Source organism: Acanthopagrus latus, chromosome 6, assembly GCF_904848185.1.
Source record: "Acanthopagrus latus isolate v.2019 chromosome 6, fAcaLat1.1, whole genome shotgun sequence".
NCBI classification, from domain to species: domain Eukaryota; kingdom Metazoa; phylum Chordata; class Actinopteri; order Spariformes; family Sparidae; genus Acanthopagrus; species Acanthopagrus latus.
The window spans coordinates 24,950,683-24,977,609 of record NC_051044.1 but is presented as its reverse complement, the minus strand read 5'-3'; the positions used below and the strand labels follow the sequence as shown (position 1 = coordinate 24,977,609).

The 26,927-nt window shown below is 43.8% G+C and overlaps 1 long non-coding RNA gene across 1 annotated transcript in view; it reads right to left on the bottom strand.

Moving 5' to 3' along the window:
* Positions 1-1,500: 1,500 nt before the first annotated feature.
* LOC119020486 overlaps positions 1,501-26,927 on the bottom strand; it is a 51,818-nt gene continuing 26,391 nt past the window's right edge. The window contains exon 3 of the long non-coding RNA XR_005075340.1: positions 1,501-2,580. This is a non-coding gene — a long non-coding RNA (uncharacterized LOC119020486). The remainder of the gene's footprint in view (positions 2,581-26,927) is intronic.

Below are 26,927 nucleotides of genomic sequence, written 5' to 3'. Positions count from 1 at the left end.
CATTCATGCCGTGTTCTGCTGGGCTGAGGCCCTCCTGCTCACCTGCTCCGACAGACAAATTCATCCCCACTGTCTCAGGACAAATGAGCCCATTCATCTGGAGGCTCCCATTGAAAAAAGCGGGGGGCAAGTACAGTACTAATGCCTGGGAGGGCTCAGGGGAGTGGGCGTCTGGACCTGCCATCCTCTTCCGCGCCCATATAATGTCCCTTGCCATTCCCAGCCCCCGCCCCGCTCCACTCGCTTTCACTGGCAGGTAACTGGAGAAAGGCGTGAGTGGGGGAGTCAAGGGCACCTTGGCCTGTGGCCAGGAGTGAGAGGATGGGGCCCAGGTGCCTACCCCTGGATGGATCCTCTGGACACTCCCATAGGGACTGATGACCAGACAGGGAACAGGAGGACTGTGGAGGACAGTAGAAGCCCACAGAGACCTGCCGAGCCCTGCTCAGAATCTCAAGCTGTTCAGCTTGCTATTGTAGCCTAACGAAGGTTGCTTCTGCGGTAGATTAAGTGACAGCATTGCTCTCTGGCTGGCCTGAATTCACGTTGAAGCCTACTTAATTCTCATGGACCAGGTTGTTCACACAACAAGGCATAGCTGCTCGTAATCGTTTGAGTTATTCAAGTGCCAGATCACTTGCTTGTAGATTACACTCCTGATTACAGCAAGTTTGCAGAGAGTATGCAGAGGAACAACATCAAAATGCTGACATGACTTCTAAAACTCAAAGAAGGAGCCAGCTGGCCAGGCCTCATTTCACTTCTGTACGTCTCTTCGCTCATGCAGAAACAAGGCATGAGGTGAGGGCATTCCTAAACCACTTTTCTCAGTCTTTATCTCCAGTAGGAGTTTTTGTTGTGTCTGGCGTTGTTTACCCAATACTTGTCAGGTTACTACAGACACACACACACACACACACACACACACACACACACACACACACAAACACAGGACAGTTTTAAGGGGAGGAAGAGATAAATGAAAAGCAGTGAACTGCATTTAAAAAAGGCCTAATATGGTGAAATTATTAAAGGACCACAAGAACATTTCAGAGGGAGATGAGAAAGATGATGATGATTACTTCTTTTCTGAGGGGCAAAATTGTGGATGTGAGGAGCTTTATTAGATCCAAAGAGCTGATAAAGGAGAGAAAGAAAGTTTTTGATATTAGTGAATCAATGTTTCATTCTTTTTCTAAAAGTAAGCAGACAGTTAGCACTTTGTAACTGCCCCCCTCCTTTTTTGATTAGGAGGTCAGCAAAATCTGTTGCACGTATTACCCCAGTCACCTTAACATGCACGCCAGGAGAGACAACCTATTCTTCAACTGTCCCTCCTTATTTGACTTATGTTTCACTTTTTCAGGACAGGAGACATGTGCAAACCTGCAACCATTACACAGTAGATGCCAGAATTCAGTGGAGACAGAAATTATCAGAGACATCACACACGCATACACACGCACTACAGGCCTATCTGTTGAGGATCGGTATGAAAAAGGCGTTGTGCTCACTCATTGGCTCGGTGGGATGTTGCAACCCCAGCGCCTAACTGGTCCTTATCTCCCCTGAGCAGACTGCGCAGCTTGATATGCATCTGTCATATTTGTCGGAAAGAAAAGACACCGCTGTGAGAGCACGATGAGTCAAAAAAAACGGGCCAGCGACATAAACTCACTTCCCTGCGGTTTCTGCATGACCGTGATCATTTGCTTGTCGACTCCCTGGTTGAGGAGACAAACACGTCAAACGCACGATATTACGAACTTGTCTTAAAAGTGGATATCCTAGTGCACCTGATCACTCTGTGCTTTACATGCCTGAACAGGTGTACATGTTTTTTTGTCTTGTAAAAAAATACACAGCCAAGAGCAGATTGTCATCATTCCATCATAAAGACAGATAAGGCCCTGTCCTTTCGTCGTCACAGTGGCCTTGCATCGGCTCCATCAGCTGCTGTGGCTAGCGGAGCCTCTGACTGTGCGGGTCGGAGTGTCTATCTGAGGGCTATCTGACCTGATAAGAGCTGGAAAGAGATGGCAGAGCGACACGTTCACCATTGAGCTGCTCACAGCACTAAAAGCTGCGAAGAATCTATACAGAGTTGATGGTGAGAGGGTTCAAGTGTCAAAAACAGCTTCAACAAGCAGTGAACATGCATGTAAACAACAAGAAGTGCTGAAAGTGATGCTTACCTCTCCTTCCAGTGGCTCAGGCTGTTATAGGGGGCAAAGGTCATGGAGACAGGTATAATCTCTGTTCTCTTGCTCTGGTTATGTTGAGTCTCTTTCTCTGTGCAACGTTTATGCCTCTGATTGACTTTTAGCCTGCCAAACCATCATTAATTGCCATCGCACACACACACCCACACAAATGCATTATACACACATGCACTCATGCATGCACACACACAAATATAGAGCATCTAATCCAGCTAATCCACCCTGCCAGTTGAACAACTGGTAACATGTTTAATCACCCATGTAAAAATAAAGACAAGACCAAATTGACTGATAGAATTATTCCATTTACCCGTCTGATTAAAACATTTCACCACTGCCATGGTTCACTGGAGATCATCTGGAAAAAAGAGAACAACACATGAAAATTAATTAAAAGTCAGCCATGTAAACGGCTTCATTCAATTACTGGTGCACGTAACAAGCTCTGTGGCATGATAACTGGCACGTACAGACGCATCAAATTAGCTTGGAAGAGAAACAGAAAATTGGGGAGCCACTTTGAAACTCTTTAAAAAGGCCAGGAAAGACTTCTTGAAACAGGAGACATTTTCTCCAAACAAGGGAAGCACTCTCCTGAAAGAGAAGAATGAGCAGTTTACGGCACCCAGATATGTGCGCCGGACACAAGCCTGTTCGACCCCGGGTCATTTTCCAAGAGCCTTTGCTCTCCATGTGACATCATAGGCCGTGAGGGGGGAGGTCAGAGTGAAGTGTGCTCAGACAGCAGGGTGCAGACCGAACTACGGGCGGGCAGAGGCAGAGAAAGGCAGAGTGAGACAAAGGAAAAGTGTGGTGGCTGAGAGAGGGCTCTCTGATTCGTTTCCTTGGCAGGATGACAAAACCGTGCGGAATGCAGCGGAGAGGGGAAAGAGAAGTGATCAAGAGCTCAAGAACGAAAAGAGGGGGCAAAAATAGACGACAGACAAGGGGAGAGAGGCCTGCTGAATAAGCCTGGATGGCAAGGCCTTCCATTGATTCATTTCCCCTTTCCCACCCCTTTACCATTCTCTGTTTCTCTCTCCCATTCTCTTCCGTAACCATACAGCCATTAACTACAAACCTGTACAAAACTGTTCCCTTAAGTATTTAAAAACATCTGTCTGACCTGGTCGGGGAAATAAAATCAAGGTGCGTGGTTGCTCTCCTTGACACATAGAGGTCTGCATATTGGACAAAGAGGAAATACGTATGTGCCCACGTGTCAGTGAAACCTACAAACAATTCAGACACACCGAAGAAGTGCACAGACTGCACACACACACACACACACACACACACACACACACACACACACACACACACACACACACTCACACAAACACACACACAATTACAGTGGAGAGGGCAACAGGCTGCCTCTGTCAACCACATTTCACAGTGGCGTATCATGGCCAGGCGTACCAGGCCTGCGGCCAACCGCTGCTTATGCTCTGGGTAAACACTACCACCTCGCCTACATGGAGTTGCACACACGCACACTCCCAACAGTGCCATCCAACACGCAAACCCAGTCACACACAGGGTATGTGATTAATGGAGTGTGAGCATTAGATATGACAGCATCACTAAGCCTCTGTGATAAAGAGCCACACACAGACACTGTTTCCTTTTTGTGCCCATCGCTTGTGTCCATCCTTTGTCCGCCGACTCTGGACTCCTGTCAAGCCACCTAGGGCATTTTGCTCACAAATACCACCTTGGCGTAATGTTTCATTTTTAATTTGACAGTGATGAAATGCTCTGCCTCTGCAAAGTATTTTTAATACCTCCATTATACTTTATAGGCACCATACTGAATACTGGCAGCAGATCTAAATTTTGAGGACAGACACACACACATACACACACACACACACGGTATCAAAGGACAGTGAGAATTTCAAAATCTGTGTCCAAATGACTAAGTGTGCACTAGAATTTTAATAGGTCTCAGCCTTGAAATAAATGTTTCCTCTGATACGTCAGTTCGCTCAGAAGACTGAACATTAGCTCCATGTTTACACAGTGCTAAGTCAGGTCATGAGTCATTTGCCCAGTTATCCAACTGTTTGAATGTAGTTTGGCTTCATTATATGCCCCTCATGTGACAGCAGTCAGCCAACGTGCCCCCCTCTGCGGCTCCATAGCTCCTCTTCCCTCTTCTGCATCTTCTCATGCCCGTGTCTCGCCCCCACCCACCCCCCCACCTTCCACTGGCGCCTGTACGGTTAGTTAGGGATTGCCACAGGACATCATGTGACAAACAAGCAAACACACACAATCACGCCGCTGAGTGTTCGCGCGCACAGGCACGCACACACACAGCAGCAAGCAGACAACCATGTAAACGACAAGCACCCACACATCCATTCGTCATTCTCCCTTCCATTGACTTTCATGTGGGCTAAGTTGAATGAGCAGTAGAGCGCTCCAACAATAGAATCCATTCTACTGGCAGCGGGGAGGCTGTGCGTCCATGAGTGTTAGTCCCAGCAGTGGCCAGACACACCTTGAGGCTAAATGTTATCACTTACTTACTGTAGTTATAGCCTTGCCAAATCTAGGATTTGTGACTTGTTTTTTTTATGTCAGTTAATTTATGCTGTAATGAATCACTGTTTCAAAAGTATTTTTATGGTTTGTCCTTTAATGACTCCATTGCCATTAGTATTTCTGAGAAAGTAGACAGTTCAGGCTTCAAGCACTTTGATTTATTGGGGGAATTTCTCCCCTTTTTGTGACGTATGGTTGCTGGAACAACAGGAAATATAAATATCTTGAAAGCAAGCCATTATGAGGATTACACCCCCTTGATCCCCACACTCATTACTCGACCTCCTTACCTACAGTATCCAACATGGCCTCCGCCCACTACCACCACCCCTCCTTACTTTCCCTCCTTGTCTGGCAGACCTCCAGCGTCTGAAACTCTAGACGGTGCTTGTTCTGCCCTTTCTACAAAATTTAGGAAGCCATTAGCAACATCAAATCATTACTTCAGGAAAAGGGAGAGAGCAATGACGAAAGGGAGAAAAAAGACAAGGGAAAGAACAAGACACACACAGAAACAGGGAGATATATCAGATTTCTCCTGTTCTTTGTCACTCCATTACAATAATGTGTAGGGACCAATTTTGCTAATACATATGGAATGATACCCACAAAAAACAGTGAGAGAAAAATCCCTGACCAAGAGGGTTACTGCACGGGTGCAACAACATGGTAGGCCTGCCCTTGCATACGAGCAAGCACATGTACGAACCAAAAATAAAGTCACACACTTCAGACGTTCTAATGGAGTAACTGCAGAAACAACATCCTCAACCTATGACAACGCTGTGAAACACAAAAGAGACTAAAGGTGCAATTAATCATCAGCATAATCACTAACTTCTGCTAACTATCTTTGGCTGCAGCTAGCTGCCTTTAGCTCATTAGTTATGGAGCTATTGGCCTAATAAACTGACTGTAGTTTGCCTTGACAGTGGCCTTGGATCATGGGGGAGTCACCACAGGCCACAGGGATCAGCTCATCCAGGTCCAGCCACCATCCAGTGAGTGCTGCTGGTCATCGAACTGGGACTGAACACAGCCTTGCAGACCAATGGATGCCAGTTTGAAGACAAATGATTCAGTAAGGAGGTGATTTACAGCAGCTTGGATCAGGCCTATGACTCCTAAACCACCAGTGATTTTGGGAAGACAAACCAAGACTGTTTTGGTGAGTTAAATTACCTCGGCCAAGGAGGTTATGTTTTGATCTGTGTTTGTTTGTTTGCTGGTTGGTTGGTTTGTCAGCAGGATTACACAAAAACTACTGAACACATTTCCACTAAACTTGGATGGAGGATCGGTCTCAACCAGGAACAGACCCCATTAACTTTTGATGATGATCTGGATAAAGGGACAGATCCAGAATTTTTAAAAAACTTTCTTTAATATTGCGAGAAAGGACATTTTTCAACATTTTGTAAAATAATGCAAGGATGCTTACTTTAAAAATGGGCCATTATATATGAAGTACAGAAATAGAATGCTGGGCCTTGATGGAGGCGTACTCTCTACTGAGAGTCTTTTTTTTACATTTTAAACAACTACATTTTTGGTAATTTTTTACACATTACCCCTTCAAATAAAAAGGTGACAAAAACACAAATGAAACCCAAAGTGATAGTACCACCTGTTAAAGTTACAATAAAGGCCACTGATTCCTCTTTTCATGCTCCAATACTTCTGCTTTCCCCAACTCTCACTCTCACTCTCACTCTCACTCTGGTTGCTGCACTGTCACCCCAACTCTAATCCAGTTCAAATGTAAACAGGCTTAGGTCCTCATTCCTCACTTAAACCGTATCAAATGTATCAAAGCCGAGGCTCAGTGGTGTCCTTGGCTACAGAGGGGTCAGACAGGGGCCACACGGGGCCACACACTCTACTCAATTAGTCTGAGAGCCAGTTAGTCTGACTGACCAACACTGTGTGCGGTTCTGCTTGTGTGTCTATTTGTGGTACACCGACACAGTACGCAAACGTCCATAATTCTGCATGTCTACGTAGTGCAAAATATAAGTGTGTAATCATATGTGAGTGTGTGTGACTGAATGTAAATGGCACAGTGTACTGGGTTAATAGGTCAGTTCACGGTTATAAGGGGCATGAGTATGTGTATATAATCAAGTGCGTGTGTGTGTGTGTGAGAGAGAGAGAGGGAGAGACTGTGTGAGTGTGTGTCGAGCAGAGACATGGAGTCTCAAAGCTGCATCAACCGAAAGGGGAAAATATGTGAGAGGTTGTCTGCAGGCTAAGAACAATAATGCAGTTTGTGTCTGCAGCAACATTATTTCTCTGGTTAAGTCAGCAGCCCTGGAGGAGTCCTCGATGGCCTTGAGAGCACAACGCCTTTGTTTTCCAGCTGGCCTGATTCTTCTTCTTTTCATTTTATTTTAAATATAATGCAGAATACAATCCACTCTCAGAAGAGATGCACATTATTTTATAATCTGATAACATCTTCTGCATTTAAATTTATTTTTTAAAACAAGTGTCTTTAAGTGGGAGAGACCAGTTAATCACAAAGCCACAACTTGTTACAAGAGTTTACAAGTTTGCTCAAGATGCTTAACCAAAGCAGTAAATATTCCACTTTGTTTCTGATTAAATCTACCATTGGCGACTCATTTTAAGAGGTAATTTGGCCATTTATCTATTTTTCCTAAAGGGTAATTCTCGCTCCCAACTTGAAATGGTTTTCCCAAGATAAAAACCTTGCATCTACCCTTTGACCCTTCTTATTGCACATTGATGCATCAATGGTTGATACATATGTGGGAAAACTCACATTATCTTGTTTTATCGTGAAACAGGAGGAGGAGAGGAAGGCTCCCGGGGGACTTTAATTACAATCAGTTTCCTTGTCAAGCTGCAATCTCATCAGCTACAAATATCTTATTGCTTACATTCGCAAGCTTGAGTCAATTGGATACAATCAAACTAATTAGCAAGAGTGAAACCACAGTCCTGCTCCTCAGTCAAATCCGGACTCACTTAATACAAATAAAGTCAACACTCACACTAAATCGTCACCAGAACAATTTCTTCCTAATAAAATAATCTGTATCATTACACACAACATATTTCCATGGCTCGGGAGGTCCCTGAGGGGTCCTCTGGTATATGGGACCCTCCTCCCAATCTCAATCCCAAACCCATCACTCTTCCTCAGGCACTCAACTGTCAATCTGACCCTGATCTGGGAACCCGGTCTTATCTGATCCCCCAGGGCTCCCTGGGGGGGTGCAGGGGTAAAGGTGGGTCGTCCCAGCCAAGCCAAGCCAAGCCATGTCTACATACCTCCCCATAAACAGTTAAACAGCTACTGTCAAACTTTGACCCAGAGATGTGGATGACCTAAATGTGAGATTGCATGTTTTAATAGCTGGTATAAAGTGGAGACATCACACACAAATGGGCACAGGGACCAAAATATGCTACAAAGGTCAGAAAATGGGTTTAATTTTTTTGTTAAATGTATTAGCCTGTAGTCAGTTATGCCAATATCTATAGACTACATTAACCTGATGTATGACCATGAGGGGAAAAGAAGCAGCAAAAGTGGCCCCCCTTTTATAGATAACACTTTTTATGAGCTGCTCCAGAAATAGAAATATATTTTTGATGGTACAAATGATTTAAATCATTTTCTTTTTGAATGAGTGTTTTTGTTTTTACTCTTTTCAGCAAAATAATAATGCAACAACAATTCAATGACATTCTGAAACAGGTACTGATACTTCAATGCACCAGTGACTTCAGATGTCTCAAATTATTGAGACATGACTGCTTGGACTTAAAAGGGAAATTACTTGTACGTATTTTTAAGTTGCTAGCAGTTGCCAGGTTAGACTCAGAGAAAAGAGTCTCATCATATTAGATCAATTCTGTAGCTTTCAAATGTGAGAGGATATTGCTCAAAGGTGGAGTTGGCCGAGCTGTCAGTATCTAAAGTTTTGTTTTCTTCCATGTTGGCAGCACAGAGATTATATTTGTTTGTAGTAATATCATGAGGGATAAAATGATATGACAGGCATAGTGGACAAACACCATATATTTGCAATGCTGCAAAGCCATCTTCCTTGTTCTCTTTCCCCATGTCTCCGATCTACTGTATCTCTACCGTCAGCTGTCAAATTGAGGCAAATATAATCTTAGAAAGCTGTAAGTACAAACTATTCTCTTATGTGATATTGATATTTATGATATCAGGTATAGATCATTCATTCTTTAAGTGAAGGCTTTGTCAGTATGTTTATCCACCTCTCAGTGTATATGACATTGTATCACAGAGTTGACTTGTCTCCTTCTCCTTTATCGACAGACTCCATCATGCAGAAATAAGCTCTGTCAGGTCTTGTAGCTAATCGTCCCGAGGCTCGTCCATCAGACACAGATTCAATTGGAGCCTTTTAATTAATAATGCCGTTTATCGGGGGGGTTTGGGTGGGGGCTGTAATTGGGATGTCTGATTAGGCTCCGGAGGAAGCTTTTAAGCCAGCAAGGTTATCAGTGCTCCTCCCTCTGCCTGTCATCATCTCCTCAATGTGGGCTCCCGTTTTCTGTCGCTCTTGTCTGATCACTTTTATTTTATTATCTTGCCATGCTGGTTCCTCTGTCTCTCCCTATTCCTATCTGCTCTGTGCTGCCTTCAACAGGTGTCTGACATGAAATTCCTTCAGTGTATCATACAAATCAATACATCATTTTTATACATCATTTTAGCGCTTCCCTGCAGTCTCAGCCTGAGTCCAACTTAATGCTGCAGAAAGTGAGGCTCAGCACTCAGAGAGCTGGACAGCTCCTGTCTAGCCTGATGTGAATGGAGACTTATTGATCCCAGCAGGCTGTGGTTAGGGGGCCCTAATGCATTTACACCCTGCTATACTCCCTCTACACATTCTGTTTGTCCCTCTTAATTACAGCGACACCATAACAGATCTATACAACTCCCCTGATACTCAATGACTTTCTCAGAGCCCTCCTTTATCCCCCCCCCAATCCTATTCTATCCCATTTTTCTCATTTTCTCCCCCGCCCTCAGTCACTCTGTCCTCTTGGCTCCCTGGGGTATTATCTCTAACGGCAGTGTTTGTAAGGCCAGTCTGCTGTTGGCATGGCTGATGTATTTTGGTGTGCAACAATGTGTTTTTTCAAATGGATTCAAATTGACCAATAGTGCATGGCATTAATGAGGAAACGCCCACAACTGTCAGCTGAAGCGCCAAGTTGTTGTGGGCTGACTTGTTTTTACTAGGTAATAAACAATATAAATTAATATGATTCATGTAATAAGATCTGATTCAGCGTCTATCTGCTACCATATGGCAGTGAAATGTGACACATCTTAATTTCTAAACTGGTCGAGACAAGTGAGTTCAATAATCAGTATGATAATTTAAATCATCATACACATTAAAGCACCCCAAAGTAAAATGTGCCTAAATTCAAAGGCTGCTGACCTCTAAAAGAAAGCCAGCAAGGGAACAATAGATGACTGATTTAGGTATCAAACTAAAAGGAAAGCGAGGAAAAGGGAGATGAAACTGTGCTTCAGTTTATTGTTGAGAATTACTGCTTCTGACAGATCAAACAACATTTTTGTTAGTATAGGACTCAAACATGTCTCCCTCCCTCCCGCCATCTCTGTCTTCCTCTCCCTTGGTATGCTGTGATCTCTGAGGAACGTCCCACCCTGTCTCTGTCTCTGACTCTTAACCCCACCTTTACCTCCTCGAAACTTTGTCTTAAAAACTATTTTCTGTGCTGCCCTGACCTTGCTTTAACTCCTCTCATCAGAGGAGTCCTGTAGTGTGTTTATGGTGTAGCTGAATCAACAAAAGGAGAACATCAGGTACACTTAGCGAGGAAAAAGTCTGATCGCTGAAGTTAGTTCTTCTTATGAAACAAATAGAACACATTCAGATGACTAACAGCAATAACAAATGAATCATTGTGGATAAAAACAAACGAAGTTTCTTTCCATGTCATAAAACACTTTAATGTCCCATGTGACTAATATCTAGCAGAGAGATAATGGTGTTAGGGGTTGTGCTGGGGAGATCTGTGATCTTTGTCTGCCTGTTTAGAAAAGACATGTAAATCATCGGAGAATAGTCTTAAAATGTGACACAAGAGAGAGCCAGATAAGAGAGGTAGGGAGGGAGGTAGGGCTGGGACGATGAGAACTTACATACCAGTGTGTTTATGACAGTGATCATTCAAACACTTAACCTGACACTTTGAAATGGCTTAAATCCTCTGCAACACCCCCATCTCACATTGGATATAAATGCATGATTCTGTTGTGCTAAATAATTAAGTGCCTGTAATAACTAAAAGTCCTAGTCAGTACGTTATGTACTACCACCACTTTCATGACATGCTAACAAAGAATTACTTTATGCATACATAAATTACGTTATGAATTGACAAAATTATCTTGGTTACGCTGAAATGTGACTACTCTAATGTAAAGACCAGTATGGTTTACACGTACTTAAAGCCAAAAGAAAAGGTTGTAATTTAAATGGCTATAAATTATGTCAGTTGTTATTTGTTACTGTTTTGTCTATGAGGAGGCACACCGTGAAGAAAATAAAAATGGGCTTGTAAATCTAAGGGGTTTCCAGGTGCTCATTTCTGTGATGTTGCTGTACTGCACTTCCCTGAAATAATCTGCCATTAAATCATTCTGTCTAGTAATATCACAACTTTGGGTTTTTGTGTCTTAGCACTAAGTTCTTTATCTGTTGAGTCAGTAGATCAGTAAATTAGACCATCTCAGCTAACCTTTTTTCAGCAATCTCAAATCTATTTGAATACATAAGAAAATGTCAAAGCCCTGACAGCTTATTTCCTCAATCAACTTCTTAATTTGAGAGATGAGGTTCAAACACAAATTTGATTATTTCATATTAGAAATCTCTGTATTTGTGTTTCTCTCAGCGCTCGTCTGATTTGAAGTGGGCAAGGCGCATTGTTAACTATGTCACACGCACCAGTCAGGATTCAGGAACATTTGACTCTAAGGCTGTTTTGTGGCTAACTTAAACCTCTGACTGTAGCTGCTTTAGTTATCAATGTTTAATGGGTTGTATGTTTTCTCCTGTTTAAGTCAGTAATTGTTTATCTTTCACAACTGCCTCTACCCACTTTAAAAATGCTAATAAAAAAGGAAAACAAAAAAAAAAAAAATGAAATAGGGAACAAAAATAATATAGTGCATTTGACTGTTTGCCCAGAGGAATTTAACCAAAAAGTCCAGGAAGACAGTAAGTATTTCTATGAACTCCAGGGTGATGTATGAGTTGGTGGAAACTTGAATGGTACTTGAATGGTACAGTATTAACTCATCTATTTTTCCCCTCATATCCCACTTCTCTGTTTCGGTGTGGCGTGGTCTTAAGTGGTTGGACTAGGGAGTTCTGTCCCGCGGCCCATCCGTTGGCTGGCTCTTAATCCAGTTAGGGCTGAGGGGGTCTGGCGTTTCCCGTCTTGGCTGAACAGGCTGTGCTAAATGAGGTTTTTACTTGCCCTGGGGGAGCCCAACTTTAATGGACCCGTGTAAATGAATACATGAAGAAGAGAGGCAGAGCAGTGCGAGGAAGGCTGCTTGGACCAGAGGAGCAGGAAGGACAGTGACAGTAATCAACAGGTAAAGTGATCAGACAATCCACTGATCAATCACATGTGAGTTTGTCTCTTAGATAATCAATGACAAAGCTGCATCTTAAGGACAAGGAAGCAAACGGACCTACAGACATCTACCGGCAGCTATCGTTGTAAGTACAGTTATTAATAAGGCTGTGGTGATGCAGTGAAGCTCTAAGTGACTCAATATGGAGGCAGCAGAGGTCCATACACTGCTCACTGCACTTCCTCTCTTCCACTACTTAAAAAAAACTATTGTGTGTGTGAATGTATTTATAAGCCGTAGCCACTGTTGCTGCTGCTCTTTGGTTCAGTCAGAAAATAGCTCCATCTGCATCCCTGCACCCTTTCTCCCTCACACATACACCAACTCACAAACAAACAGCCCTCTACTCCACCCTTTCCCACTGGGTCCATGGGATGGGCAGTGGAATCAGGGGAAATGAGGTAACACACACACACCCACACACACACGTAGAAAAAACAGTGGCACTGTAGCACCATTCAGGCCACTGTTCTGCCCTGTCCATCAGAGCTGTCAATCTCAGGGCATTTCTCATCGCCCACCCCCTCACCTCCACAACCACCTCCAACCAACCAGACCTCGACCCACCTTTTAAGGCCCAGAATATTTGGTCCTGTCGGTTGCCATGGGAACCATCCAGATGTTGGCCTCTGATTAGCTGGCGACGGTCAAATGAAATCAGAAGAGGTGTGATAAGATCGCAGGGCGACAGAGACTGGGAGAGCGGTGGCCGCAAGCGGGAGAGGAGTGAGGGGAGGGGGGCGAAGGAAGTCATAGAAAAGGGGGGAGATGGGCATTAGTGAGGGGTTTGCACACACATTCACACACTTTAATGCAATTCACTGGAAAGTGCTATTTTTTTCCACCCAACACTTCCATTTTCAGTCAGCGTAATCTCTGCTGCATATAAAAGATTTTCACTCACTCAAAACCAAACAATCACGCTGTGTGTTTGTTTTCTGAATGAGAATATGTCTAAAACATTTGTACTGAGACAACAGAGCACCTTTGACTCTTGGTATTTCTTCTGAGAGAAAAAAACATGATACAAAACATGCATCAGGGCGATATGTTGCTGGAATTGTAGCCAATAAATAAACCTGGTAATATGAAGCGAAGTTGCTTTCATTGATATAAGAGCATCATCTACACACTCTGATAAAGTAGGTGGTGTAAGCATCTTTAAACTGGGTTTTGCGATCCCCAAATAAACACAGAAAAGAAGAAGCAGAAGAAGAAGAAGAGCAACAACAACAACAACAAAAGATGAAGAAGAAAAGATGAAGAAGAAAAAGAAGAAAAAGAAGAAGAAGATGAAGGAGAACAAAAGAAAGGAAGTGCTCATAGAGTTGACCTGCTCCAGCTGGGTAGAGCCCCACAGCGTAGACTACAGAGCCAAACACTGGCATTGTCATTACCAGTGTGGATGTCCTTTTACAGTTTCAGAGTACGACAACATGAATGCAGGTTACAATACATCTTTTCTGACAGGAGAGAAAAAGTCTTTGTTTTGAAACAACATATCTTATTAGAGCTATGGAATATTAACCCAACCACCTTTGCTGTATACATTTTAATGAAATGAGCTCTACCTCGAGCCTACTCACTATTTGCCAGTCTGCAAAGTTCTGAAAATCTTCTAGTTCACACAAATACAACAAAACCAGAATGAATGAGAAAATTCTATCTATCTATCTATCTATCTATCTATCTATCTATCTATCTATCTATCTATCTATCTATCTATCTATCTATCTATCTATCTATCTATCTATCTATCGATATGACAAATTAAAACTTGCAACACCTTGCAATATGCTTTCATTATGATTGACTGCTGAAATAGTTGACATGCCTTTTGTTTTAAAACCAGTCACCAGCGACATGACAGAGTTGCTCTTCAATGTTCTTTAATAGTTTTAGTCATTTCACAATTCTGTGGTTTTAACTGGGTTTAGGTTTTTCTGCCCTCAGATGAGCATAAACTACACATTCTATTTTTTTAATACAAATATGTTAAATTATTAGTGTCAGCAACAGCCATTAGAGGCAGGTAATTATTGGTTATCAACATCAACTGAAAAATACTCCCGACAAACAGCCTATTAATCCTACGGAGAGGCTGATGTTAAGTGACCTATATGACTTTGAATTGGGAGGCAACTCTGTGCTTACTCTCCAGTGAGGCCGATTCCACTGATGATACGGGGGACACAAGCTGCACAATCAAATGGCTTTTACACAAACTCCAAACAGCACTTCTCTTCTGCCCTACCTGTCCCGCAAGTACCTAATCGCATCCAAAGTCCCATTTCCTGTCAATGAAATTACATTAAACATCTCCCTTTAGGTCCTTGTCCAAAGTGACCCCAAACTCGCTGAGACTGATAAGGGTGCTAACTAGGTAAAGGCTGAAGCACTTCCCAGTGTTCGCTTAGTGAAAAGAGCTACAGTGAGGGGAGTGCGGGGCAGGGGGGAGGAGGGGGAGCCACTGCCCCCGCTCGCTCCATTTTCCAATAAACTCCAGCAATCAGATCAGCGCTGCTTTAAATGGACGACTTGATGGCAGCAGGCTGCATTAGCTGCTGGTGTCCTCCCAATCCGATTAGACGGAGACAGTGACAGTTTCCAGCCAAAAGAGACAGGTAACACACGCACACACACACACACACACACACACACACACACACACACACACACACACACAGCAAAGACCACACTAAATGCAGTTAAAATATATAAGAGCTCACACACACTGAACTTTAGTTTGAATGAAATAGCAAGTTGTGAACATGAATGGGGATCACACACACATGCACAGTGACACATGCAGGCAGGACCTCTTGTGGCCATTTGTGGTGCTAATTGGATGGACATGGCAGATGTCACTATTGTTGAGCAGTCAGCCACTCGATGTTTCCAGTTGTTGGGTAGTTATTTGGGTGTATTAGCAGCTCCTCCAGTGCAGAGGTCACACCCGGGGCTACGGTACGTGTCTGTGTGTGTGCTCTTGTACGGATTCTGTGTGTGTGTGTGTGTGATTTATGCATGTTAAAAACTCTCTCTCTCTGTCTAATGGCTCCCCTGCTTTGAGGACCCGCCTTTTATGGTCACATAATTACCCTAGATTGTTTTTATGTCAACAATGGGTTACTTTTCCACTGTGCACGTGCCTGACATGAGAACCTGGCAACAAGCTGCTAAGTGCAACAGGCAGTGTCATAAAAATGGTTGCCATACCTCAGATAGCTAAAAGCTTTTTCAGGGCGGCTGCTCCTCCTCAGGACCTACTACGGAGAGAATAGCCCCTCAGTGTGCTTATCAGGTAAAATAAACCTCAATGATGCAAAGTAATGGCTGGGTTATATGAGAATGCATGTGTGAGGTAGAGACTGGAAACTCTGCTCCTTATCACAGGGCTAGACAGAGAAGAGTGAGACTGTACTTAACAGATTTAGACGGTCAGTGAAGCCCAGCACCTGGACAGACAGAAAGAGGGGAGGAGAGTCTTACTCAGGTTACAATTCAGGCAGCCCTGCTGAATCAGAGAAGTACAGAGGAAACCTGGACATGTCAGGAGTGGTCAATGGGTCAACTATAAATGAGAAGGCAGGCTGAACAGCTGTAGGTGTGTTCCCTTCGCAATCCACAGTTTCAGTCAAATGAAAGCCTTTTTGGAACAAAGTGTCACAAATCAGAAATAAGGTGGATGAAGATGGAAAGATTTAAAATGAGTTTACTCGTGCATAACTTGCTGATAACAGCAGACCACCGGCTGTTTTTTAGTGTTTTATGTTGGAAACACATTTGTGCAGCGCTGCAGTACCTGACGCCTTCTGATCCCATGGCTGATGACGGACTGCGGATCAGCCAGTTAATTTAGGCCAGATAAAAGCCTCTCATCTCCGCCGAGGTAGATTACTGTAATAGCAGCCTTTCTCATCTTTTGATCTTTTTTACTGCTGCGTCGGTTCATTTGCATGTGTCAGAGATACAGCTTTATTTAGGGTGCTTATTAATGGGAACAGGAGGGATTCTAGATACTAAAACCTGAGGCAGATTAGCACTGACCCCCCTGGATCCCACATGCTGTTTCTTCACATACATTTATGAGCATATTATCTGTGCGTGCAGGTACACACTTGCCTTCTATAATACTGTAAATACACACACATGAATATGTGAGTAATCTAATAACGCTGTGCACGCACAAACAGTGTACAGAGTAGAACACAAACTCATACACACAGCACAACAAGACACACACTTAAGACAAACACAAATATTCCTTCATGCCTGCCCCTCACTGACAGCATGTTGGACTTCTAAGCGTTCTCTCAGGCCTCGGTCTGTCATCCTCCTGTCTCTCCCCGGCTGCTTCGCTCCGGCAGATATGGTCGATGTGGACGTGTACTTTGTCCAGATCATCCGTGAGATGAGATGAGAGGAAGTGGGAGGTATTGTTCTTCCTGTGGCGCTAAGCCCCTGGGCGATTACCCTGTCAGGAGGGAGAACTCAGCGCCGGCGCCGACTGCCACAAACCAGCGCTAAATCCCAACTGATCGCAAAAGAGGCCGATTTTACACTTTAGATTCCTCCCATCTCTTAATGCGGCCGATGAGGCAGAGGATCTTCGCCTCTCCCTCATCTTATCCGCTGCTGCTATCCTCCTCAGCCAGTGGCGTCAACCCCTAAGCTTGCGCTGCGGGGATAAGACTCAACGCCTTGTCAGGCCAGATCAATGTGATTTTACAATGCAGTCCGAGAGTGGGGCCCATACAGCCAGGCATGGCAAAACAACAGCACATAGCCCCAACCACATGCTCAAGCACTGTTCACAGTGACTCTTACCACCTCAGTGTATCTAACTCGCTCAAATAAGATACCACAATCTAACAACAATGTTGTACACAAAACCTGCCAACTGCATCTCCTAAATCTGACTACCTCACACATACCTGCACTATCTCTCCCCTCTCCTCTCACTATCTTTAGGTTTATCACAGGGGTTGATCTCTCTGAATGCCTCATTGAACTCCTGCATCGGTTTATCTTATCTGTTTTCTCAGAAACACTCCTCGGGACAGTTCTTCAAATTCCTCCTCAAGTCGTCACAGCATTTCTTTTTTTTTTTTTTCAGAGTGAGATCTCCCCTGAAGATGACATGAGGGATGACACTGGGATGTTTATGTTGGAGAGGAATTAAAAATGATACAGCAATTATGGTATTGCACAATGCAGACAGTGATGGGAGTCAGGAACATTATTATTATTATTATTAAGGTGTTCTTATTGAATTTCCTTCTATAAAACACTGAAAAAGAAAAAGGTTTGTTGTTGCAAAAAGGCTCTGGGGCAGATTGACTGAAGGTGAAATGAGAAATAACAGAAATATCGTTCCCCATCAGAGCATCCAGCTGCATGATGACATCCTCCTCTCTGCCAAGTCCTTCGACTGATTTCCTGTTTGGGTTTGATTATCATATAGGGCCGCGCTAGTATATCATCCCCTCCCTCTCTTCTGCTCTCCTCTCCTTTACTTTTACGAGTGACAGTTGGGAATAAAGTAGAGCGTAAATCTCTGGCAGTAATAAAGCTGCTCAGACCAATGTTCCTTCCTAATGCTGGTTCGTCTCTCCCTCATCACAAATTTGTACTTTTTTACAAGACGAGCTCCGACTGCCTTTCATTGCTCCCACTAAGTCATCCTCAAGTGTCAGCTCTCCATCCAGGTTTAAGAGTTTTGGGAGATCCACAGTCTAGTATGAACACATCTGAAAGAGTAGCAACACACATTTAAACACATATAAATGCAGAGAGCGCTCACAGGCTAGATCCTACACACACACATATTCACACCGCACCCTCTGCCTCACCACATTCCTGTAAAGGGCAATCATGAATCTTGGCCAGGAATCTGAGTCCTGTGCTGGTAAAGCAGCCTGTGGCAGCACTCCTCCTATCCCCAATAAAGTCATCCCTGGGTGGGCAGGAGAGCCCCACACCTCCCTGATCTCCATCCATCAGCCAGCAGGGAGTGCTCGCCTCTGCTCACCGACTAGAACCTAAATCCATCTCCTGGCACGCAGCACCAGCCTTCACACACACACACACACACACACACACACACACACACACACACACACACACACACACACACACACACACACACACACACACACACACACACACACACACACAAACCCAACATCTAACCTGTCCTAAGCCCACAGGTGTCAAAACATGCCCTAACAGCTCCAAACACAGCCCACAGCCGTCTAATCAGTCAACTGTTAGATAATGCTGTCAAGTGGTCAGCTATTCAACGCCTGACTTATCACTTTCAAATCCCCTTTCTGCTCCTGATTTATAGTAACAAATAGGACAGATTGCTATCCATTTAGGAAAACCTGAGAGAGATCACAAGTGAACAATGTGAATGATCTTAAAAAGTACATCACATGCGCTAAAATTCTGATTCTCAGCTGAGAGATACACTGGCATGTCTCTGCAATCAGAGGGATCATCAACAGTCAAAGCATCCAGGTGCCAACAGGTGGGACCAAAGTAAAGGGTCACTGCAGAACATAATCAATAGTAAAACACAGTCATATTGGTGCTAATATGACTCACTGTGCTCAGCATTATTAAACAACACAGCAGGGTTCACTTCAAAATTGAGTTTAATGCTTCTTTCAGGAAAATGGGGAGTAATACACATCTTGTATTAATGGCAAAGAGCCAACAGCCTGAAGTTAGTAAATTAGATTAACTGTGATGCTACCCTAACTAAACTCAATTTGAGCCTCTGAGCTGCATGGAGTAATCTACAGTTTTTGATACGGTAACCAGACGTATTAGCCAGGTGTTGATTTGATCATTGCAGAGACTGCTCATACATCATTTCATTGCATCATTTTTTTCAAATGATCAGGTTTGTTGCAAATAGTGTTACTACAAGTTTCTAATTCCCATAATGTAAACCTTTGTTTTTTTTTGTTATAGCTGAAGGACAGTTTATAGTGTAATTAATTATCAGTTTGTAAATGTTTCATTTGAATTTGTAATATTCTTGTAACATGGGCTGTTACTAGCTCTGTCAATCATTGTAAAGTGGCTAAAAATATATAGGGAAAAAAAGGGATTAAAAAAAATGATTTTGCTTTTTTTTTTTTTTTTTTTTTACTTACCAAGATGAATATTTCCATTTGTCTTGCCTGACTTTAAAATATGTCTATGATGTTTAGGTGGTATTTGGAGAAAAAAGTAAATCAACTAATGCACCCATTTGGAAAATCTATCTTAAGCCTGTTCTCTGAAGTGAATGCTTTCATTTTGTATAACTATTTCTTCATCAAAGTTTATACACATAGATACGTTGGGTTTTAGTCTGGCACTAAAAATGACAACATCATGTCCCATCCTTCTATTACAGTTTCCTTGGTAATGAACATTTTGCTATTATCATTCTTATCAAATGTTGCATAACAACGAAAATGCTATGTTTGTATCTTCGCATCTTGCATGCTGTCATTTTGACAATACAGATTTTGATACATAAACTACATTCACACCAGGCTTGCTTGGTTTGGCTCTTGGGGAATATTTGAAAAACAAACCACAGACTGGAAAAGATACAAAACTATGGCTACATGTTTAAATGTGGGCAGGGAAAACTTTCAACTTTTGGAAAATGTTAGGCAGATAACTTTCTGTTGCCTCAGACGAATTCTGCAATCATCAGCACATGAGCTACTGTGCTCATATATGATGGTAGTATCTATAAGCCATCATCAACTTGTTGGCAAAAGAAACAGAAAAATATGTGAATGTGAACAGCTACACTTTGAGTCAGACTGTATCACAATAGGTGATCACAGGGAGAACTCAAAGACAGATTGGAGGTTCAACCAGCTGTGATTCGGTAGAATAACCAAGGTGGCCTGCCCTTATCAGGTGCTGGCTGTCATCTACACAAAGCGGAAAAAAGAGAGACGTGACTATTTTCGTTTTATTAAGGGCTTTGTTGACAGATTCTGAAAACATTAGTATTGATGCATGTTGTTTTAAGCTCATCTTTGAGGTGCAGCCACTCAAACTAGCAAACAACTAATCACAATGTTCACATAAATCATGCTCATCCCTCCATTTTGATGTGTCACTATCAATGATATAAAAATTACCCCGGCAAATCAAATTTATCTAAGATAAATTAATTGTAGCATTTTATTTCTTGTTCTTTAAACCACATATACAGAGGTTTAACCAATGCCACACACCACAGCATATATATGATTGTTTGCTAGAGAGCCTGACCAATATATCAGTTGTCTGACGATATCAGTCGATACTGGCCTATCTATGCATTGGTATCAGTTGAGCTCCAGATTTTAATGCTTTTCCCTCAATGGAAATTCATCAAAAATACACACATGGCATGACGAGAACACACATAACCAACAACACAAAACAAAAATACATTTTACAATTAGTACTATAAAATCTCATGATAATATGCATCTTCACTCAAAACTACAAAACCTGGGAACTTCCCTTATTCACAGGCCCTAAACAAAGCCCTCACATTACCAAACTCTGATCTGGCCTACATCACCAGTGAAAGCTCTCCATCCCAGTGATGTCCCACAGTGGGTCATGCCCAGATAACTTTAATTCTGGGAAAAACTTAAGAAGTAGCCTAATTGCTGATAGAAACCCGGGACATTATTGCCCGAGCCCCGAAAGCAAACAACAAAACGTGGATCCCTAGAGTATAAGCTTGAAAAACACAGCGTCTGATGGTCATTTGGCCAGTTAGAGCGTGTAAGGTCAGACAAACACAGACCCTGAGGCTGCCACAAGGTCAGAGGCCAAAGACCTAGAGTGCTAGTGGTGCGCAGGAAAACCCACCCTCATATACTTCAAAATCAACAACAGAGCAGCTCAGTAATGTGGGGTATGTGTGTTTGGTATTCCTTTTCTATTCAAAAAGGAATACCAATACCAAAAAGGAATACCAAACACACACACACACACACACACACACACACACACACACACACACACACACACACACACACACACACAGATGTCTGCGCTCCCCTGGTTGATCTGACTGTGTTTCTCACCAGGGTGGGACTGTGGGAACCATGCTGTCACTTCCTGTGCCCGCGGGCCTCGGCCAATCGTCATCAGATAAGATCCACAGCTCTGCCAATCAGAACCCAGCCACAGCTTCACATGATGGGGCAGGGGGCACGATAAGGACATAACTTGCCAGGGAAAATGTCTTGATCTCAATTGTACCCCCCTCAACCCTACCCTCCCCCCCCTTCCCACCAAAATAGTTGTTTGGAGACAAGGTTTCTTTTTGTCTTTCGCCCATAATTACGCTCTCTTTCATCTTCCTCCCCTGTTCCCCTTGACCCCTACTCTGGGGTCAGTGGCCAGGATATCCCACTCTCCTCAAGCCAATAATGTGCCTTTTAGGGTGGATGAAGAGGGGCATTCATGCCAGGGCAGACAGGAGAGCAGCGAGGAGAGTAATCACTCCATCACACTCTGCCCCCGTCTGTCCCAGCTCCTGCCCAAACACCCAAACAGCCTGCCTCGCTCCTTACATCAAAGACCTGGACCGGACTGCAGCCTCAGCGTCAGCCATGTGCAGCACAGAGGGTGACTGTGTCACCGAGCAGGGAAAAGCACAGTGGTTCACCGATCTGTCAGAGTGGAAACCCCCCTGAGAAGTGGAGTAAAGTGTTAAGATTCAAAGAATTAAACTCACACGTGTTTACATGGAAGCACACTTACTTGACACACATACTTGTACACATATCCTCATCCAGTTACCTTTGATTAAAAGGGTCTGAACAGCCAGAGACCTGCACAATGAGTCATTAAGGAAGTGTGTGAATCTTGGGGAATTTTCCATGAGCAGACGTCAGGCAGTCAGACCTAACATACATTAGCATTGTTTCTGAGCAGCTATCACAGGTGGTGGTCTGGCTTATGAACTGGTCCCTGGACACTGTCTGCGCTACACTAGCTGTAGTCTGGTTATATCAACATTACAAATGTATTTTAAAGTGGAGTACCGCCAAAGGAGTGTCACCGCATGTCTGTGTGTGTGATCTGTCTGCTTTTACTTTACTGTAAGATGTTGGAGGGCCTGCCTTGACCCTGCATGCAAAGAACAATAAGCAAAATGTGGGACAGTATCTTAAAACATTCCTCAAAAAGAGCTGAAGAATGACTGGAATTCTGCCAAAATCTTCCATTCTGTCAAAAGCCCCGCACCCTCACTGATACATAGACCAACTGTACTAAAATACAGCAAACTCAACTTGTAGGTTTTACTCCGCATGGAGCTAATACTTGCTTTTCCCTTTTGCAAAAAAAAATGTTTTATGAAGGAGATTTATTTTCTATCTTCAGATCATCTGCAAAATTGTTTAGAAAAGTCTGAGTCAGAAATGGAAATAAAATACAAAAGAAAGGACCACTACAATGGCCGTGATGCTCTGCTTCATCTGCAGCATGACCCTGTCCAGCCACCGGCCTGAATGGACCTTAACTGGTCTGCCTGCAGCCTACCAGCCTTTTAGAGTTTTACTGTGATCAATAGCTGGATTAATTGCTGAAAGGGCGGGGGGAGGAGGAGGAGAGCAAGGAGGAGGAGGAGGGAGGAGGTCGTCAGAGCCCCAGGCAGGGGAGGGCTGCAGAAGGTGGGGGTTAAGATGGTGCTGACAGGCAGGGAAAGCTGAAGGGATTTAAAAGGCGAGCGGAGGGGAGCTGGAGTTGGAGCAGTAAGAGCTGGAGAGAGAGCTTCAACCACCCCCTCAGCCCCTCTCCGCCATCCACCCTACCCCACCCCAGGTCACCTGGCAGCGCGTAGGGCGGCGGGCCGTCAGATTAGGATCTGAGAGGGGGAGATAACGAGTTTATTGCCCCCTGGACGAGGCTGTTGGAGCCAGGGAAGGAGGAGAGCAGGCCAAGCAGGCCGGGGTGGGAGGCTGAATGGTGGTGGTGGGCGTTTGTGTTTGTTTTTAACCTGGGGAGATAGATGCAGCCAGGCAGGGTCTTTATGAAAGAGAATCCCAGCAGGGCAGTAAAACAGAGGCAGCATGGTTAGAATACCAGCAACACCACTCAACACACACACACACACACACACACACACACACACACACACACACACACACAGTTGCATATGCGCATGTGCTTCAGGCACACACAACCTTATCATCCATGCACGAGTGTTTTTCTGTGGCTTAGTGAGAAGTTGCACAAATTGATCGTCAAGTGCTCAGTGAATGACTGACATGCAAGTAACTGTAATGGTTTTGCCATTTCCACCACTGTCCTAATTTGTGTGAGGTGAGTAAATTCATATCCGAGGGAACGTTAGGAGCTCCACTTTCTCATTGATCAACAATGTGTACTTTCATTTTATCTCCTGAGTTATTGGAACTGGGATAAGCGCGATCCCATTACAAGCAAACACAGAATAACGTATGAAATCTATATGTATTTCACACCGCTGTGATCTCTGGTCACTGAATTCTGCGCACGTATTCGGAGGCTGTATTAGCTTTGCGTGTCTGGCCCAGGCGCTGGAGGAGAGATAAGGGGAGCGGATATGAGAAATATGAAAAATAGCACTGTGATAGGATGATCAGTGAGAATGAGCAATACCGGCTGCGGTGACAAATGGGACAGGGAGCCAAAGAGGAGAGCAATGCAAAAACGGCATTAAAGCCAAGGACAGAATGATTTTCCAAGTGGAGGGGAGATGAAACATACTTTCTTAGAACGAACAGGTCAATAATAACCTCCGGATATCAGTCATTTAGTCATTTATTCTATTTCACATTTTTTCCATTTCCATCTGATCTGTGAGAGTCTGTTTAAAGCTGAAACTGAAACACATTCAGGAGCACAGGTGCTACGATCTTGCTGCATGGATTACGGTGTAATACTCTGGATTTTAACTGTCTGCCATGTAATAAAGTTCTCAAATTAAAAGAATATAAGAAAAAACACTGGCAGTGCTAGAAAAGCCCTGCTTTAACTCTTGCATTTTATATATAATCTCATTTTACAAAAATTAGATTATGCTACATGGTATGTTTGGTTGTTTTTCAGGGAACAATTCAACCAAACAATTGAAAATGGACAGACATCCGCAGCATCAAGAGAAATAGGCTGAATAGCACAGATCCTCCTCAAACACACAAACCCCCACTTTCTCCTCAACACTCACTGTCGTACGCACACTCAAAGGGATTTTGGGGCCCTGTGGAGCGGCACGTGAGTGGCCCTCTGTCAGCTGTGTTTGCAGTGAGGCAGGCGAGGGGCACCCGGCACCTCCAAAAGAGAGTAGCGACCCAGGGAAATGGGAGAAAGGAGGGGTGCCCTGTGGAAAGGCCAAGGCCCTGAGTGGAGAGAAAAGAGTGGCCACAAAACAGCTTTCCTCCAGAGAGAGAGAGAGAGAGAGAGAGAGAGAGAGAGAGAGAGAGAGAGAGAGAGAGAGTAAGGGGGACTGTGAGACAGAGACGGAGAGGGAGAGAGGAGGGGGGCTGTTGGAACAATGCCCCTTCAGCTGCAGGTGCAATGGCTAAGGCCGTGTGTGTGTGTATGAGTGTGTGTGCAGCGAGCACTTTCTTTTTTGTGTTAATTGAGCTGATCTGTTGTCTTTTCTCTGCTGCAAGTTTAACTCACAGCTGATTAACATGTGGCCTTTTGGAGCTCCCGTGTGTGCAGTGCGTGTGTGTGCAGAGTGTGTGTATGTGTGTGTACAGAATTACAAAATGAGCTCAGTTGCCAGTGTGAGCAGAGTAATGACACAGGCACTGGGTGTGTAGACACAGGCGAACACAGAGTGTTAACTCGATTTGCACTTGTATAGAGCACAGAGCAATGGTTAACACATCTGAATAAAGGCTTTATGTGCTACATGTCGTACAATTGGAAGTGCACAGAGGCGTCACTCAGCCACTAGATTAAATAGCATACTCAGAGGATTAAAGGCTTTATACCTAAGAACAGTAATGCGGTATAACAACAAGGCATTCAGCTCACCTACTGTATTTACTACTGCAGAGTCATATCACTATTATAACACTGCCACACTTTCATGATGCAGTGACTTTGCACTTTTCTTGAAAAAACATAGAAACGTTGTATAGGAAGGCAGCTCTGACACACAGTATGTAATTTCTGCTGCTTGGGGTCTCTGAATCAAAACAAAAGACTTAACAAGTGTGGGATTGTGGGAGGTGTTGTTTTCATTGTTAAACCACCACCATCTATCTACGCGACTCCGGTAGAAATGTCTGGGGATGAGGTAATGAACTTAAGTTTTATTAACGCTTTGTTAAGTCACACTCACCAACTTCCTTCCTCACTCTCTGACACATCATCTGATCCTTCCCCTGAAACTCCAGGCAACTAAATGAAATGCACCATTACCTTGAACACAATTACAGTATTACACAAGTACACAACTCAAAACGACATACAGAAGTTTCAACATTTTTTGACAAAAACATTGTATCTTTAAGCTTAAATCTTGTTGATCTTGACATCAAAACACTTTGGCGACTGAACTTAATGAAGTCCGGGGTCCTGACGCCAAAGGTCTGTCCCTGAGAGCCTCCCTATGGTGAGGCATCCTGATATTCAGACCCCACCAGACTGGACGGCCCTGTTTGGACAACTGTTTCCCATCCTACACTCACATGAGGCATTGTGGCCACAGGAGGATGGCCCTCAGGCAGCTGGGGCCTCAGCGCTAACACTCTGGCAGAAAGGTGCCTGTGTACCACCCGCCAGGTTTAGAGGTGGTCCTCACCTACACATAGGAGCAAAATCTGCGTGTGTACACATCGGACACGCACATGTCGTTTCTAACTCACACACACTTAACACAGCTCAAAGTGAGAGCCCCGGGGCCATCGGTGGGGCGCTCATACAGCCCCAGTGAGGCAGAAACACAGAAACATGTGTAAGGCCTTAAAGAAGACACTTACTTCACAGAGGAGTGTGTCCCCTGTTCCTCCCCCATCCCACACCTCAGCCCATCCCTTTCATAGGAGATTATTGGGAGAGAGAGAGAGGAGCAGAGGGTAAAGATGGGGAACCGTGATATGGATGAGAGCGAGTGAGAAAGATGAAGACAGAAACAGAGAGATTTGCTCTCCACCCCTCTCCGCAGATATTACTGCTTAATTAAAAGGGCAGCATGTGCTAAGTATTATTCCAGCTGAGATCTCTATCTTCAGCCTATGTAATAAGATCTTCAGCAGGCTTACAGCTAAATTTTCGAGCAAATTTCCTTCCTATTCTTTGCCCTTATTTCCTCTCGGCCTATGTCTGTTTTGTGCTGTCGCTGCAATGTTCTTTTGCGTGCCTGCGTTTGCGAGTATGTGTATGTGTGCGTGTGAGCCGAGTGGGACTGTTTTGCATGTTAATTAATG